Raw genomic sequence first — 18,034 nt, forward strand, 5'->3', positions numbered from 1 at the left:
TTTGTGAGACTCATTTTTTTTGTTGTTGTTGTTAATCCTTATTTGAGGATATTTTTCCATTGATTTTTAGGGAGAGTGGAAGAGAGAGGAAAAGACAGAGAGAAACATTGATGTGAGAGAAACACATTGATTGGTTGCCTCCAACCAGGGCCAGGGCCCAAGGACCCTGCAACCAAGGCTTGTGCCCTTTACCAGAATCAAACCTGGAATCCTTTGGTTTGCAGGCAGACACTCCATTATTGAGCCAAAAATACATCTCATTGTAAAATGGGTATAATAATTTTGAACTTGCAGGTTCTCGAAAGTACAAATGAGGCCAGGTATGGAAGGTATGTATCACAGAGTTTGGAATATTGTAGTTCTTCAGTGTATGATAATAATTGTTTTAATTTTATGATAAATACAACTTTATTATAAATAAAACTAACCTTATATATCATCACTAACATAAGCAGAGATTTGGAGGAATGATGGAGCCAGCTGTCTGCAGTCTGCTATTCAAAGTTACATTTGGTCCCATAGAAAGTACAGAAGTCTCAGTTAGTCCTAAGTTGATGGGTGCTTTGGATAACTCTGTGACAGAGAATAAATTTGCAATCTTATCTCTACTAAGCGTCTCTCCTAGGTTGGCAGGTTGCCATGGCACCTAGACCCAACATGATGGCCCCCATTTGCCTGATGGAAAAAAAAATGAGCATCTGTCAGTGAATCAGAAAGCTCTAAAGATTCTTGACCAGATTTCTCAGCCAGTGGTGGTCGTGGCCATTGCAGGACTGCAGGACTGTATCGTCCTACAATGTTTGAATATCTATTATCTTAAAAATCCTTTGTGAGCTCACATTTCATTTTGGCTACTAGCCATTTGATCACTTTGCTTGGCAAAAGGATATTTTCTCAGTTTTCTTTTTCTACTTTTCCCTTCCCATGTCTCTCTTTAATCCACTTCCTGCCTTTGAACTTCACTTTTCTTTCAAAATGTCCTTGTCATGATTATCAATGACTTCTATGTTGTCTGGTTTATGGATATCTGTTTGTCTCATTCTGGAGTTCTAGCCTCACTGGTATTCTCACAGTTAATATAGTCTTCTCCTTGAAATAGATGACACACAAAGTAGGAAATCCTTAAGAAATGGAGAAAGCAATGCCTTGTATGCTGGGATACTTACATTTTAACAAGTCTGATATTGTAGCATCTTAAGTGCTTAGGTTATCTGCTGTCATTGTATGTTGCTTTTCCATGTCCCTTGCAGGCTTCCCTCTGGGCTCTATGGTGCAGTCTAAAACCAAGGGCATCTGGATGTGGTGTGTGCCTCACCCCTCTAAGCCTGATTACACCCTGGTCCTTCTAGACACCAACGGTCTGGGTGATGTGGAAAAGGTAGTCAGAGAGTCACAGATACATCCTTTTCAATCTGTATTTTCTCCTTATTTCTTCATGATATTTGGTGGTTTAACTGCTGTGACCTATTTGTGAAATCTAGAAATCCAACTCTAGTAAATGAAGCAAATTTTCACTTCTAGGTAAGGTATCATGGTATATTTAACCGATTTTTCATTATTGCTTAGCACTGGGTGAATGATTTGACTCAATTTAATAAATGATTATTGAACATCTGATTTCTAGTTCTCTGGGATTAGCAATGTAAAAATTAACGACCAAAGTAAAGGTCTTACCCTCAAAGAATCTGCTGTCTTCTGGTGAAGTTCATGAAGTGCTCCCAGAGCCTTCTATAAAAGCATGTTTGTTGTACAACAAATATTTTAAAATGAATTTTTGATATTATAGCTTTAGGCCCAAAGAGGAGTTACAAATTCTGTGTTAATTTTTAAAATCATATATCAAACAATGATATAGTCTTACTGTCTAAATACTTTGTCATGAGTGCCATTTCTTATTTTAATTGAGTACTTCTAAAAAATTGTGGTCAGAAAAATAAATAAATTAATAGGCTATTTTTCCCCCTCCAAACTCTTGTACTGAGTCTTTTCAGTATAAATCTCAGTGTTTACATTTGCTCTACAGAACAGCTTTTAATGCTGTTTAGAATAGAAATAATTTATGGTTTATGCCATTATTTAGACAAAGTTATAATTTATACAAACAAATTAGCTTGGCTTTTAAGGCCCTTTGGCTATACTAGGCTCACTATCCAGCCCTAATTTCTGCATCTAACCTCTGGTCCAGTCAAGTCAAATAACTCAAATACTATCTATTTGGCCATCTTCTGTCTTTCACCTGTGGGATTATTTTCATTTCTTCTCTTCCTCCTCCTCCTCCTCCTCCTCCTCCTCCTCCTCCTTCTTCTTCTTCTACTTCTTCTTCTTCTTCTTCTTCTTCTTTTTTTTTTTTTTTACATATTAAAGGAAGGTTTATTCCCCAGTAATGAATGGGACTCATTACAGAGGTAGAGAAATCAGAATTAAAGGAGAGGGGAGAGGAGAAAGGAGGGACCCACCCAGGCTGACTCCACAGACAGAGAGAGAACAGCTACCTTCATTTCTTCAAGTCCACATTCTAACAATTCTTTAAAATTTAGTTTAGGACTTTGACATATCATGTGCTCTTTTCTTACTTTCTGAGCTCTGCTCTTCCTTGATGGACTTCTAACTTGTACTTTAATGTCATAGCTATAGATTCCACTGCTTATATACACTACATATAGATATCATCATTTTTGTTGGATTTATTGCTGTGGATAATTGCCACTCTTTTGAATAGTCATCTTAAAAGAAATAATTGTCATTTAAAACTTTGAGTTTTAAACTTAAGAAGAGAAGTAAATATTGATTAACTTTCCATAAACATTTGTTGAATTTAATTGAACATAGTTTGAAAGACTAGTTATGTCAACCACAGTATAATATATATGGCCTAAGACCAATACATAAGTATAGACTGAATACATGCTAATACCTACCACTGAATACCTAATTGCACTCCAGGTGCTCCATTAATTTTTCTATATATGTTATTTTATTTAATCCAACTGAATTGAAAAAAGATTTGTAAAAATGAGAATTCTTTTACCTACGAAAAAGTCACAGTCACAAGAAATGTCTTTCTAATTGTCAAAGCTGATATTTATGTCTGTCTTCAAACTTACTAATTTGCATGGTGAGTACATTACCTGAAATAAAGTGAAGGACTGCTAGACTTAGTGTCTGAATGAATTTCTATAGGGTAAACCCCTGAATGTCTTGCCCTAATGTACTTTCAGGGTGAATCTAAGAATGACTCATGGGTCTTTGCCCTGGCCATGCTTCTGTGTAGCAGCTTCGTCTACAACAGCCTGAGCACCATCAACCACAAGGCCCTGGAGCAGCTGCAGTATCCTTCCAGGAACCCAACCTCCATGTGCCATGGAGTCTTTGGGAATGGAGATTTCTCCTTGCTTGTCTTTGGTGCAGCAGAAGGACCCATAATAAAAGAGAATGTTTATAGTATATCATGTTTATTAGAGAAATGTGGGAATTGTGGGTAGAAAGTTTATTTTCCTTAGCCAGGTCCTAGTTATGTGACAGAGCTGACAGAACTCATGAGGGCAAAGTCCTACCCTAGACACTTTAGAATAGAAGATTTAACAGAGTTTCTGAGTTTCTTTCCAGACTATCTGGGCCGTACAAGATTTCACCCTGGAGCTGAAATTAAATGGCCACCCTATCACAGCAGATGAGTACCTGGAGAATGCCTTAATGCTGATTTCAGGTATCAGTGCATGACTTGGGCTATGGACACCAACCATGTTAAACTCAAATGCTAACACAGACCAAATAAACAAGGTTTAAGTTTCTGTGGACTGCAAAAAAACGAAAAGCTTCAATTTTCAATGTATAACTTTGGTACACTAATAGCATCATTACATAACAAGCAAATTATTTTATTTTTTACTTCACAGCAAAAATACTCAAATTCCCACTTTTCTTGGAAATTTCAATGTTTGTCAGCAATTTTTTGTTTATTTTTACTACCACTGGATTATGATAGAGACATGCTGAATACTAAGGGCAGAAATAAATAAATAATCATTAACATAAAATAATAGACATTTTAATAAAAATTAACATTTTTTTCTTAAACATTAACTTATCAGACACTGAATAACTGCACAAATTAATAAGTATAATGCAAATAAATCTATTTTTGTTGTTCTCCAAAAGCAAAATATTTCCTTTTGCACACATCAAATAAGTCAGTACAAGACTAATGACATGGTGATCAGCTGCTAAAATATTCGCTGCTAGTATTAGTGGAGAGAAATGGTGCTTCTGCACATAAGGCCTGCGAGGAAAATCAATGCAACATGATTATAGTAATCAGTCATTAGTGAACATTATAGTTTGTTGTTATTAATAATTTTATATAACAAGATATTGTAAAAATCAAGTTATGAAATTTTTATTAAAATGTTTCTTACATACTGTTATGTTAGATGGGCTTCAAAAATATTCTTTGTGGGCTGTGAGTTTGATATTCTTGCAATACAAGGTGGGAGGTACTAAATGCTGTCCATGATCTCTGGAATTGTATTTGTGTTTTAGACTAGATGAAGTCTGTAGAAGTGGTGATTGGAAGATGGGTTGAAAAGCTCTATGGACTGGAGTTTAAGTTCACTTAAGAAAAGTAGAGTATAATTACTCAAACCAATTTGTTCTTTACACATAGTAATTTAGAATCCAGTTGTAACTTTGAATACAGTGGTGCTAAAACTTTCTAAAGATCAGACAGTTGTATTCTTTATTATGGTTTCTGCTTTTTTGTTTTGAGAAAAACAACTGACCAGAGATTTGTTACACATGGAATTACAATTAAAACCATATATAATGAAATTTTTTTCACATAATTAGATTCTTACTCTTCTGACACAAGGATATAACTTTCTATTGACTGTATAGATACATCATATAAAAATAATTTTATGTTCCAAAAACCTGAAGCATGCATCTTTTCAATCTATGCTGCTCTCATATCTCTGATAAATACCAGAGCATTCATTTTTATCTTCTATAGCATAGCTTTTAAAAAATTCCCACATTTACCTGTGCTATAATTTTAAAACAATAAATTATTTTAATAGGATACATTTATGTGGGTAAATGTATTTATGTGTCTGATAAAACCTCAAGAGAAGTATTAATTTTGAGTTATTTATTCCTGTCTTCGTATTTCTATTTATGCTTTCTCAAAACACTTAATGAGAAATTGGCTAGGCAGAAGAGCAACACTGTCAAATCAAATATACTTTTTATATTAAAGAGTTTATAGTTTAGGTGTATAACATCATAAAATAACACTTTAAGTTTTTGCTACAAAAAGAACTAACACTATACACATTATTTTTAATATTAAAATAGTTTTCTTTAAATAATCAAGGTGTCATTCTTAATATTGCTTCATAATCCCTTGTTTGTTATTCTTCTTTTTTATTCCATAACTGAATTTCTACATGGAATAAAATAGATAGAAAATTTAAAATTTTTATTTCAATAGTCATTTATTTAGTAAACCTTTACCCTGGGTAGGTCTGGAGATGCCAGCAATAGGTTTTTATTTTTTGCTTAAATTAGATGTCTCCCCTAGGTTTGTATCATTGGTAAGTTTCAGGTTTAAAGAAGCATTGGATGTCAAGGCTAAAGGAGTTAAAAACAGAAGTCACAAACATATGGCTTGGCAAAGATACAAAAATCCTTGTCATAAAAATCTTTAGATCTCTTGTCCTCAGACAGTTCCTACTTCATCTTTTTTCTTTTTTCTTTTTAATCTTTCAGGCAGGAATCCCAAAGCCCAAATATCCAATCTCCCTAGAGAGTGCACCCGTCATTTCTTTCCAAAAGGAAGTGTTTTGTCTTTGGCCAATAAATGACAAAGAACTCCTAACCTGTAAAGAGAATGTTCCAGAAAAACAACTGGATCCTAAATTTCAGGAACAAACAAAGAACTTCTGTTCTTACATCCTCACCCAGGCGAGGACCAAGACCCTCAGAGAGGGAATCACTGTCACTGGGAAATGTATCTCCTTTTTATATTCTGAAAGGCTCAGTATAAGTTAAATTATGTGGTATGTTTCCTAATATTTTTGTTGGGTTCTATATATATAACTTTGGGTTTAAAGATATTCATATTCTGTGAACAAATCTTTATGTTTTATAATTATCACTTTTTTGGCATTTACAAATTCTTATAGAAATCACAAATTTTATCAGTAACATCTGTGGCTTACAATATTTGAAAAAATATTGATAATAAAATCTCTAACTAGGTATAAAAGCAGAACATATGCCCTGCCAGTGTTCCTCAGTGGTTGATCATTAGCCCATGAACCAGTATGTCATGATTTGATTCCCTGTCAGGGCACATGCCTGTGTTGTGGTATTGATCCCAATGTGCAAGAGGAAATCTGATCAATATTTCTCTCTCATCAGTGTTTCCATCTCTCTATCCCTCTCCCTTTCTCTCTAAAATCAGTAAAACTATATATATATTAAAGAACATACCGGTACTATTTTCTCAAGATAAACCCTATATAATAAGTGTAATTTGCATGAAGAATACAAAAGATAGCTTAGGAGTTGAAAGCTCTCCAAGAATAACTATCAACCCATAAATCCCTGAAAATCCATTGGAAACTTCAGAATTAGGAGTGAAAATATCTCACTTATCTGCCTCAATTATCTACCTATGTAAACAAAGTTACTTTTAAATTTTTAATGGGTAATTGTTTCCAGTATCCTTTGATATGGTAGATGAAGGTAGATATGGGATTATTTTTTTAACCCTTGTGACCTGAAGAACCATAAAAATAAGGAGTCAGTAGGAAAATGAAGGTGATGATAGTAGGAGGAGGTAGGTAGGGTTGTGTGTGTGTGATTCATAAATGTGGTCTCATATTCTTTGATTTGTTGAGTGATAACTTGATATTTTCTCCTTAAATTTCCTGAGCTCAGTGTGCCAGGATTGGTGGGCTCTTGGTAAGAGCCCTATTTCTGCTTTGCCAGGGGATGCTTTCTTGATGTGTCTTCACATGGTGGAAAGGGTGGGGGGAGCTTCTATGATTCTTTGTTATAAGGGCCCCACCCTCATTACCTAATTGCCTTCCAAAGGACCTACTTCCAAATACCATCACATTGGAACATTGGGGGTTAGGGTTTCATCAAATAAAATTTAAAAGAACACAACATTCACTTCAAAATATGGTTGGAGTCATAGCCAGCTGGGCCTGATTCTGAAGATGGTGAATACAACAGGGCATCTATAGGGTTATAAGGGTTGGGGAAAACAACCAAATGAAATCTAGATGTCACCAGGAGGCTTAGAGGTAGTCAGGATAACATGTCACAACCTGCAGCCTGAGGTTGAGACCCTGAACCTGTCTCTTGGAGGAATGGGACAAGATCACAAGACAAAAGATCTTGCAACCTTGGGACAGGAAATACAATGTTAATACTTTCCCCAGCCTTTCTTTAGGGTACACCTCTGCCCATTTACTTGGTACCTGTGTCCTAGGGAAATTGGAATGACAAAACAGTTTGAGCACTGTTGGAATCAGGATCCAAGTTGGCAGTGATACCAGATACGGGAAAGATATCACAGTCTCCCCATTAAATAGGGGCACATAGTGTTAAATAGGGGCACATAATACTGTCCTGGTGCAGGTGCAACGACTTGGTATCTCGTATTTGTTTTCAAATAAAAGTGAGTTTCATTTGAGGATAGGAACCATTATACCTTCTGCACATCTCTGGGGAGTGTATTTAGGCACAGACTCTCAAATATCTTTTGGAAAAAGAAAAGGTTGACACTTACATGATGTTTTTAATTGCCAGAATGCCATGAAAACATCAAATATTTGAGGCAATGGATAGTTTGGATTTTTGCTATCTGATGAAGATCTCTAAGGTGATTTAAAGGTAGCAGAACAACGACAACAACAACAACAACAACAACAACAACAAACCCTTTTCTGGTAAAGCCTATGTGACTTCATGTGTCATAATCTCTGTGAAGAAGTAAACACATTTGCAATGGAGATTTTCCAGTTGTGACTTCAAGTGTTCAGAGCAAAGAATGGCTTTGTCTTGTTAAGAAGAAATCATACAGTAATGAATATGTGGCCAATAAGTAAAGGGGTCAATGGAAAAGCAAACTATTCTATGGAAATATCTGTTCCTACTGAGAGTGTGAATTGATCTTCTAATCCTTTAGAAACACCCTGGATTAAAAAACAAAAAGAGAAAATCTTAACTATTTTAGATGCCACATGTAAGTGATATCACACAGTACTTGTTTTATTCTGTCTGACTTATCTCACTTAGTATAATGTGCTTAAGGTCCACCCATGTCCTCTCTCCTGGCTGAGTAACGTTCCATTGTGTATACATATATACCATATATATTTTATCCATTCATTTGCTGACAGGCATTTAACTTGTTTCAGTATCTTTGCTATTGTGATTAATATTGGGATAAACATCAGAGTGCATATATCTCTTTGAAATATTCTCTTCACTAAAACATTTAAAAAATGAACATGTATTAATCACTTAAAATATATAAAAATGCTTTGAAAAATAGTTAATTTATTCAGACATCTATTATTCACTAAAGAATAATGTCAATTATTTGCAATGTTTGCTAAATTCTCATTTTTGACCTGCTTTTGTTTCTGTATTCAGTGAAGAGAGAAAGGCAAAGATTGTGTCCTCATGTAGCTTGTAATCTATAAGTAAAAATAAATAACATTTTTTTAGAGATCAATAAATACTGCAAATACATATTTGTGCTGTGGATAGTGATTAAAGCTCAGAATAAAAACCAATAGTCTTCCTTTAAGTTTAGCTTCAATCTAATTCTAATTGTGTAGAAATATAATTTCTTGTTTCTTGAGGAAATATTCATTATTGAGTTGTAAGGACCAAATGCTATAATATTAAAGCACTAGAGGCCCAGTGCACATCTTTGACCACATGGGAGTAGCCATCTTCTGTGTTGGAGTGATAATCGATTTTCATATTATTCTTTTATTAGATAGAATTAGATAAATTAAAGGCCTGGTGCACAGGTGGGGGATGGCTGGTTTGCCCTGAAGAATGTCCTGGATCAGGGTGGAGGTTCCCTTGGGGTGTAGAGTGGCCTGGATGAGGGGCCTGTGGTGGTTTTCAGGCCAGCCATGCTCCTGAGTGACCCAAGTGGAGGCCCTGGTATTTGGGATTTATTTATTTTCTATAATTGAAACTTTGGAGCCTTGAGAGAAGGCCAGAACTGTGGGAGCTTGGCTTCCTTCATCACTGTGGCAACTCAAGCCTCCTGCTCTCTCCAGCTCCGTGGCTGCTGCCACTTTTTTTGTGTGTGTGGGGGGGGATTTATTTATCTCCTATAATTGAAATTTTGTAACTTTGAGTGCAGGTCTGGGCCGGCCAGGGTGTGTGGGAAGCTTGGTTTCATCCATTGCAGGGAAAACCCAAGTCAGATATAGAGTTCAAAGTAATTGTTATAAGTATACTCAGATGTTATATGAACACCCCTTTCTGGCTCTGGAACTCCTGGCTGTGGAGCCCAGTCTGGGGTTTTGGCCCTGCACTTATCAGGGGGAACCCCCATAGCTGATATATCCCTCCAGAACCTCAGCCTTCCCCTCTGGTAGTGGGGCCAGGACTTTTTGCATCCTACCAGTTGGTTATAAGACTTCTCTTCAGCTAGTCTTTGGTGGAAATTCAGTATGCTCTTTAATTTAGTTGCAGTTCCAGTTTGGTCCTGGCAGGAGATGATTGCAGCTTCCACCTACTCTGCTGCCATCTTAGAAAACTGTGCATGACCATCTCTTTGTGGGCATTTGTCCCATGCTGGACTGAATATGGTGCCAACTCCTTGTCCAATTGATTGGTCCAGGAAAAGACCCTGAAAGATAGAAATTAATTATTTCCCCTGATATATTTTGGCTAGGAGATGCTCCAATTCCTCTTGTGTCTATTGAATTCAAATCTATAATAATAAAAGTGTAATATGCTAATTAGACCGAATGCCCTTCCAGATGAAGCTATGGTGGTGGGGGCCAAGGCAGCTGCCGCCACAGAGGGAGACAAGTGCCTTGCATGAATGTTGTGTATCAGGCCCCTATCTATCATCTATCTGTCTATCTATCTATCTATCTATCTATCTATCTATCTATCTATCATCTATCTATCTAAAACCCTAATGTGCAGGTAGACTAAACTGCGGAACAACCGAACAACCAGTTGCTATGATGTGTGCTGACCACCAGGGGGCACATGCGGAACATGGTGAGTGTTGGCAGCAGGGGGCAGAGCACAGAACATGGCAGGTATTGGCCACAGTGGGATGGTGGAGCAGTTGAGCTGGGGCACCAGACCAGGGCAAGGCACCAGTCACTGTCATCAGGGTGAACCTCTGGTGTTTACTGAAAATTCTTTGCTCCCATCTGCCACAGTCCCACCCGGCACTCACACCCACTGCCAGTGCAGGCCTCACTCGCACCCATAGCCAGTGCCAGAGCCTCTGCTCGCACCCACTGCTAGCACTCAGCACAGGTCCCGATCACTTGGTGCCATCAGTGGGTGTGAGCATTGGCTGCCAGCCCAGATTGCCCCTGAGGGTTTTTCCACCTCTTCCTGCTTTTGAGGGGTGATGATGCCAGCCCTGCTTGCATCTGCTGCTGGCACCAGCCCCAATTACTTGGTGCTGTCAGCAGGTGCAAGAGGGGCCGATGCCATCAGTGCATGGGAGCAGTGGTGGTGGGAGCGAGGCTGCCAGAAGACAGGATTCTGTGGGTCAGTTAGGGGAGTGGAGGACGGGCTGAGACCTGCTCCTGTGCCTACTGCAGCTTTGCGGCCCACAGTTCCTTTCAAGGTGCACATATTCCTGCACTGGGCCCCTAGTTAATATATAAAATGCAGAAATGACCACATTCTGTTTTCCTTTAATTAAAGCACTTAAAAAGTGTTTGTTTGTTTTTTATTATAGTGACATATACACAAAACAAAATTTACTATTTTAGCTATTTTAAAGCATACAATTTAGTGGAATTAAATGTATTTTTAATTGTTATGCAACTATCACCACCATCCATCTCCAGATTTTTTTATCATCCCAGAAGGAAACTTTGTATCCATGAAATAATAAGCCTCTATTTCCTTTCCCCAAGTTTCTGCTAATCGCTAGTCAGTTTTATGCTTCTATGAATTTAACTCTGGATAACAAGAACTTCTCCTCCTGGCACTGAAACCTGAGCTGGAGGGCCTGCTGCAGGGCTGGGACTCCTCATTCCTCAGTGGGGACCTTCATAGCTGAGATATCCCTCCTCATTTTTAACCACCACATGTGGCTGTGGTACCAGCCATTTTGTGTATCCGCCCCTCCTACCAGTCTCAATGTGGCTTCTTCTTTACATTCTTAGTTATAGGACTTCTGTTCTGCTAGATTTCAGGTGGTTCTGAATAATTCCTGTTATAAAGTTTAGTTGTAACTTAGATGTAGTTGTGGGAGGATGCATGTACTAAATTTACGTATACTGCCATCTTGACCGAAGCCAGTTCTTTTATAAAAATAAAATATTCAGAATAATATGATATGAAGAATTGAACTCAGAACAAAATTTAAAATTCTCATTATTAGCAAAATCCCTAAACATTCTTGGTTTTGTATTACTTGTTTATTTTTTAGAGACAATGTTTTTTTAAAAATCACAGAAGCATCAAAGGCAAACAAAACGCACAGGATGATGGTGATGATGGCAGCAACAAATACAACACTACAAGAGCACACCTTCATCAATTAATGTTTTGTTAAAGACAGTTGATTCTCCATAATTTTTTCAAGGTTCTAATGCAGAGAGCAAAACTCATATGTTCCTGTCTGACATCAAAGTATGCACTTTTAAATGTGACTGCATTTCATCACTCAATAAATATGTATTGGCCACTGACCATGGGCTGGACACTGGCATTGAGGACTGTGTGGTTAGCATATTAGGCATGGTCCCTGTGCTCATGCATTTTTCAGCTCAGAAGTAAGACAGTAAAATAAGTTATACGAACAAATGTAACATTGAGATTCAGATAAAACATTGTAAAGGAATAGCACAGGGTACATTGTTGGAGACAGGGTGTAAGCTGATAAGGCCCTTGCATTCGAGGGGGCTAGCAAGGCTGACCCCCTACCCACACAGTTTTCCCAGACTTGTTTGGATAGCTACTATCAGTAGAATGAGAGCAACCTTTCAGAGCTTGCCAAGAAGTCTGTAACTATTTACTGAGATTTGCTGTACCAAGAATTTGTCCTTCTGCTCTGTCTCTCCCTTAGAGATTAAGAGGAACAAAGAGTACATTCCTCTCGACAGATTTCCTATTCAAGTGTTTGTGTATAAAAGGCATTACACAGTTAGTAAAGCTGCTACAGTCGGTCAATGGCTACCTGAAGTCCTCCCGACCCCGTTTTCCTGTCTTTCTTTTCTCAGTTCCCACCTCCCTACCTCAGCCCGGTTCAACCGTCAGGCTGGCCCTGGCAGTACATGAGTTAAGTAAAAAGAAGACTCAATTTAGAATAGTCAGCTGGAGCCTCCCCTGATGAAATGAGATTTAAGGTGAATTTTTAGTATGAGCACAATTTGCAAAGAAATGAGAGAAGTGAATTATATGCAGAAGGGGAGTTGGTGTATAAAAGTCCAGATTAGTGAAGAGAAGGGTGTGTTTGGTATCTGAATGAAGGTCCATGTGCTGAAGCTAAGATAACATGTGATGAGGAGAGGGGCAAGCAGAAGCCTGATTGTTCAGGATCTTGCAGTCATAATATGGAGAAAGAAAGCTTATAATGCTTTTGTGTAGAAAAAAAAATGACTTAATTTTTGTTTTAAAAAATTCACCATCACTTCTGTGTGAATATGAATTAATACTGCCAAAACTGATTATTTCTGGCCATGCTTTTAACTCTAAAAACAGGCCAACCAGCACCTTTTTAAAATTACTAGCCTGTTAGTTAAAGACTTAAATAAGTGCCACATATTTGTTCTTGCAATTGACAATGAGAGGTGCTGGAACGCTTAAATAAGATGTTTCCCCCCTTTCCTTCCAGATTGCACACACTTGCAGTCATTACTTTTTCTTTCCAGCTTTAGTGATACATATAAGATCAATGATACACACACAATATTCTGTAAGTTTCAGTTGAATAATAATTAGGTTTAAAAATAACCTAGTATGAAGATTTTTCAGCCAGCAAAACAATCTGTTAGGTCATTCAAGGCCACGGGAAATGGCGTTTCCTGGAAATGCTCTTTCTGAAACTGAAAGCAATGAAGAGCTACTTTCACAACGGGCCCGTTTCTATGAAATCAGCTTCTTTTCTGTAGAAGGAATCCAGGAGCCTGGTTTTGATAATCTAAATCCATAGCAGAATGTGTAAAAAGTATTCATACAATTAAACAATTGTCCCTAATGTGCTTTTGCACACTCTCTTTACCTTACCCCCCCCCCCCCCACACACACACATACCCATTGGGGTCCACTTGTATTTCACAGGCAATAATAATAATAATTAATAATAAGAATAATGTGCACCTGCTGCTCCAGAAAGCTATAATTAAACCTTTGGAATTAAGTTTAAGATGCATGCTTCTGTCCTTCTCTGGTACATTTTACTACAGAATTTCCAAAGCAAAGGTATCTGGGCACTATTTGATCTCAGAATTCTTCATGCACAGCCTCCTTCTTTCTTATAGCAGAATAGATAGGCATTGACATATTATATTATAAAAAGATAACATATAAAAAGATGAAACAAAAGTTGATTATTTTAATATCTGACCCCCAAGCTGTTAATAGAGAAGAAGATATGTGCATTTGTAAAAATTCATTCATTTAATCCTATGCTTTACACAATCTAGTGTTTATTCCTTTTAGTGTATTTTGAATTTCAGATATTGCATTCTTCATTTATTACTGTTTTTTTTATGTTTTCTGTGTCCCTTTTCACATTGTTATAGTTCTCACTAAGTTTTTGAGCATCCATGTAATCATTCTTTTAATTCTATATCTGGGAAATTGCTTACCTCCATTTCATTTAGTAGTTTTCTAGAGATTTCTTCTCTCTCTCTTCTTTTTTTATTTGGGGCATCTTTCTTTGTCTCCCCATTTTGGCTGTTCTTTGTGTTTATTTCTATATATTATGTAGATTTGCTGTGACTCCCTATCTTGGCATGTTGGCCTTATATATTAGGTGTTTTGTGGGACCCTATGGTGCATTTTTCATGATCACCTGTGCTGGGTGGTCCAGGAATGACCCTTGTGCGGGTTATATGGGCCCTCTTTCTGTAATTTGGTCTTGATTGCTATTGGCTTTTTTGTGCGTGGGGTTAATACTCAGGATGGCTGACTTGTGAAGATCAATCCCCATCACAGTGTGAAGGTCAATCCCCATCACAGTGTACAAGGTTCTGAATTTGCCTCAGCAGTCTTGTGCCTGCTGAGATCTCTCTTTGGACATGCCACTTGTGAAGCTAATTGGATCTCATGCAAGTCAGTTCACTGAAGCTGGACATTGTGTTCATTGGTTGTGTTCAATCCCTCTTGTAAGAGATTCTGGTACAGATCAATGTCATACACTGATTGTGACTGGCCCTGGGCACTTATTTGGAACTTTAAAACTATGGCTACCTTTGCTGAGACCGATTGTACACGAGAATTATCAAACTGTTCACCAATGCTGGCTTTTTCCAGCACCAAGCCCAGAAAAAGGTCAGCAAAAGTCCCAAGGAATTTTGAGAGCCACTTCCATCTGCCTTTGACTGACTGCTGAAATAACCGCTGTAAGTACTTGAGTTGTATGAAATAGGATCTCTGTGAGTCAACAGGAAGGGGTGATTGGTGTTCACCAGATTGATGTAGTTTCAAAATTGGTGATAGTCCTGGGATTGAGCAAATGTCCCAAAGTATAACAAATCTAGCTGCCACCTGCAGATTGCTCATATGACTTTGTAGTGGGGCAGGGTCTCAATGAGCCACCAGAGTGAGGCCAGTAGAGTTTATTAGGCCCTAATAGACCTAGATTTGGCATGTGAAGGGAAGGCTCAGCACTGGTAGGGTGTGCACAAAAAAAATTTTCCTTGTCTTAGAGCCACCCAACTTAGTCTGTCCCAAAGTCTTCCAGGATCCTGATCTCAGCAAAGTGGACCCCCTGGGAGAGGGGGAGGTACAGGTAAGGTTTGTGGAAAGGTAGGGAATGTTACCCCTGCCTCAGAGCCACACAGCTCTGTATTTCCCAGATTTTTCTCAGACCTTATCAGGGCGGAGTCACCAAGAGTCAAGAGAGTGGGCCTCTGGGAGCTAGGAGGTGTGGTTAGTGGATCTTCCCTGAGTGGAGGGAGCAAGTCAGATTCATGGTAATGTGGGGGGATGTCCCTCTCCCTAAAGCCATGCAATAGGTCACTGACATTCCCTGAGTCTGTCTAGACCTTTGCACCATGGTCTAAATAACAGTCTCCTCAGCTGAGTATGAGCTCTACAGTGTGGGGTGAAAGAGATTTCAGAAGGTGGCACTCTTGCATTCACCCATGCTAATTCTGTAAGGTGGGCCATGCTCTCACCAAGAAAGATGGCATCTTCAGTATGGTAGAGTGATTGAGGACTGGGGGTCTATCCCCTCAATTCTCCTCCAAGAACCACAGACCAGATTCTCCTCATACAACTTTAGTGCATTCCATGCTTTCTCTGCCATAACCCAAGGTGAGTGATTGCAAAAAAAGATTTTATTTGTTGGCCCTTTGAAAGTGTGTCTATGTCTCTAGTAAATGCCTGTCTCTTCTTTTTTTATTTTATTTATTTTATTTTATTATTTTATTTTTTTAAATAAATCTTTATTGTTCAGATTATTACAAATGTGATCCTCTTCCCCCCCTTCACCAGGTTCCCACCCCACCCTCTGTCCTTTCCCCATCCCCCATTGTCCTCATCCATAGGTGCACAGTTTTTGTTCAGTCTCTTCCCACACCCCCACTCCCCTTTTCCCCGAGAATCTTCAGTCCACTCCCCTTTCATACCTCTGATTCTATTATATTCACCAGTTAATATTGTTCATCAGATTTTTTAATTCCCTTGGTTTTTAGATTCACTTGTTGATAGCTACGTATTTGTTGATCATAATTTTTATCTTTATCTTCTTCCTCTTCCTAAATAAGCCCCTTCAGCAATTCATATAATTCTGGTTTGGTGGTGATGAACTCTTTTAGCTTTTTTTTATTTGTGAAGCCCTTTATCTGTCCTTTGATTCTGAGTGATAGCTTTGCTGGGTAGATTATTTTTGGCTGTAGGTTCTTGCGATTCATCCCTTGAATATTTCTTGCCATTCCCGTCTGGCCTGCATGGTTTCTCTTGAGAAATCAACTGACAATCTTATGGGTGATCCTTTATAGGTCACTACCTGCTTTTCTCTTGCTGCTTTTAATATTCTCTCTTTGTCTTTTGCTGTTGGAATTTTAATTATGATGTGTCTTGGTGTGGTCCTCCTTGGATTCCTTTTGTTTGAGGTTCTGCGGGCTTCCTGGACTTGTAAGTCTGTTTCTTTCCCCAGGTGGGGGAAGTTTTCTGTCACTATTTCTTCTAGTATTCTTTTGGTATCTTGCTCTCTCTCTTCTTCTGGAATCCCCATAATTCTGATGTTGGTTTGCTTGAAATTGTCCCAGAGGTTTCTTACACTATCTTCAACTTTCTGGATTCTCTTATCTTCTCCCTTCTGCAGAGGAGTGTCCTCTGGCTCTTTGTGTTCTAAATCTTTGTCTTGATTCTTGCTATCTTCCAATCTGTTTTTAGCACTTTGTATAATATTTTTTATTTCAGACAATGTTTTCTTCATTTCTAGTTGATCCTTTATTATTTCTAGTTGCTCCCATTCCATATCCTCATAGGTCTCATTTATTTTATAGGCCTTTTTTTAGGATATTGTTGAATAACCTTATAACTATAGTTTTGAACTCAATGTCCAATCTTTTCTTTTCCTCCATCTCCTTCCTTTGTGTCCTTCTTCTTGTCTGCATTTTAGTTGTTTCCCTAATTTGATGGAATAGCTTTGTGTGCTAGTTGTTCTGGTAGAGCCCAGTAGTATACAGCCTTCCCAGTTACCTGTGTTGGACAGTCTTGGTATAGCCCTTTGTGGGCTGTGTGTGCAGTCTTGTTGTTAATCCTTGCTTATTGTTGGTATCACTGGGAAGCGTTGATCTCCAAGCCAATTGGCTGTGAGGATCAGCAGTGTCTCAGCTAGGAGGGCTTCTGTACTCTGCTTGGATAGGGCGGGGTCTTGGGCTGGCGCAGACAATCTTTGGTTGTCTGTCAGTCTCCCCTTAGAAAAGTCCTGTTCCTGGAGAGTTTTGGAAGATTGGTTGCAGGCGTGCACACCTCTTTGGTAAAGGTGCAGACAAACTTTGGATTCCGGCCAGTCCCTCCTTAGAGAAAGCCAGCCTCTGGGAGAGCTTCTGTGCTCAGCCACAGATGGGGCGGAGTCTCGGGTTGGTGCAGACAAACTTTGTTTTCCCTTCGGCTCCTCCCCAAATCCTGCAGTAATGGCCTCTGGCTTCACACACCTCCAAGAGATCTCTGCCCGCTGCCTGACAGTCTGGCCTCTCCCTGTCTGGGGCCATCTATCAGAGCAATAGGGTGATTCTATTTTCCTCTCGAACAAGAAAGCCAGCAGAGCATTAGCTGTCTGCCCTCTCCGCGCGTACCAGGAATAAGCCAGTAGCGAACTTAGCCCTGCCTGCCCTCTCTGTGCGCTGGGAGTAAGCCAGCAGCAATCTCGGTCTGGCCCTTCCTCTCCGCGTCGGGATTAAGCCAGCGCCTTTTCACGCACACAGTTCTCCGTACCTTCACAGTTCCTGAGGTTCAGCATGCCTTCTCTCTCCTTCCCAGATGGCAGAGCCTCCTCTCAGCTAGCCGTCAGGTGCTTCAGGGCAATGCCTCCCCTGTTTTTCAGTTCTAAATTCAAATTTGTTGTGGTAGGCTGCATTCGGGTGTCTACCCTATGCTGCCATCTTGATTT

The 18,034-nt window shown here is 38.8% G+C and overlaps 1 pseudogene; it reads left to right on the forward strand.

Moving 5' to 3' along the window:
* Positions 1-629: 629 nt before the first annotated feature.
* On the forward strand, positions 630-11,298 carry LOC118724012 (annotated as a pseudogene).
* The last annotated feature ends 6,736 nt before the right edge of the window (positions 11,299-18,034 follow it).

This window comes from Pipistrellus kuhlii, unplaced genomic scaffold, assembly GCF_014108245.1.
Source record: "Pipistrellus kuhlii isolate mPipKuh1 unplaced genomic scaffold, mPipKuh1.p scaffold_m20_p_2, whole genome shotgun sequence".
Taxonomy (NCBI): Eukaryota; Metazoa; Chordata; class Mammalia; order Chiroptera; family Vespertilionidae; genus Pipistrellus; species Pipistrellus kuhlii.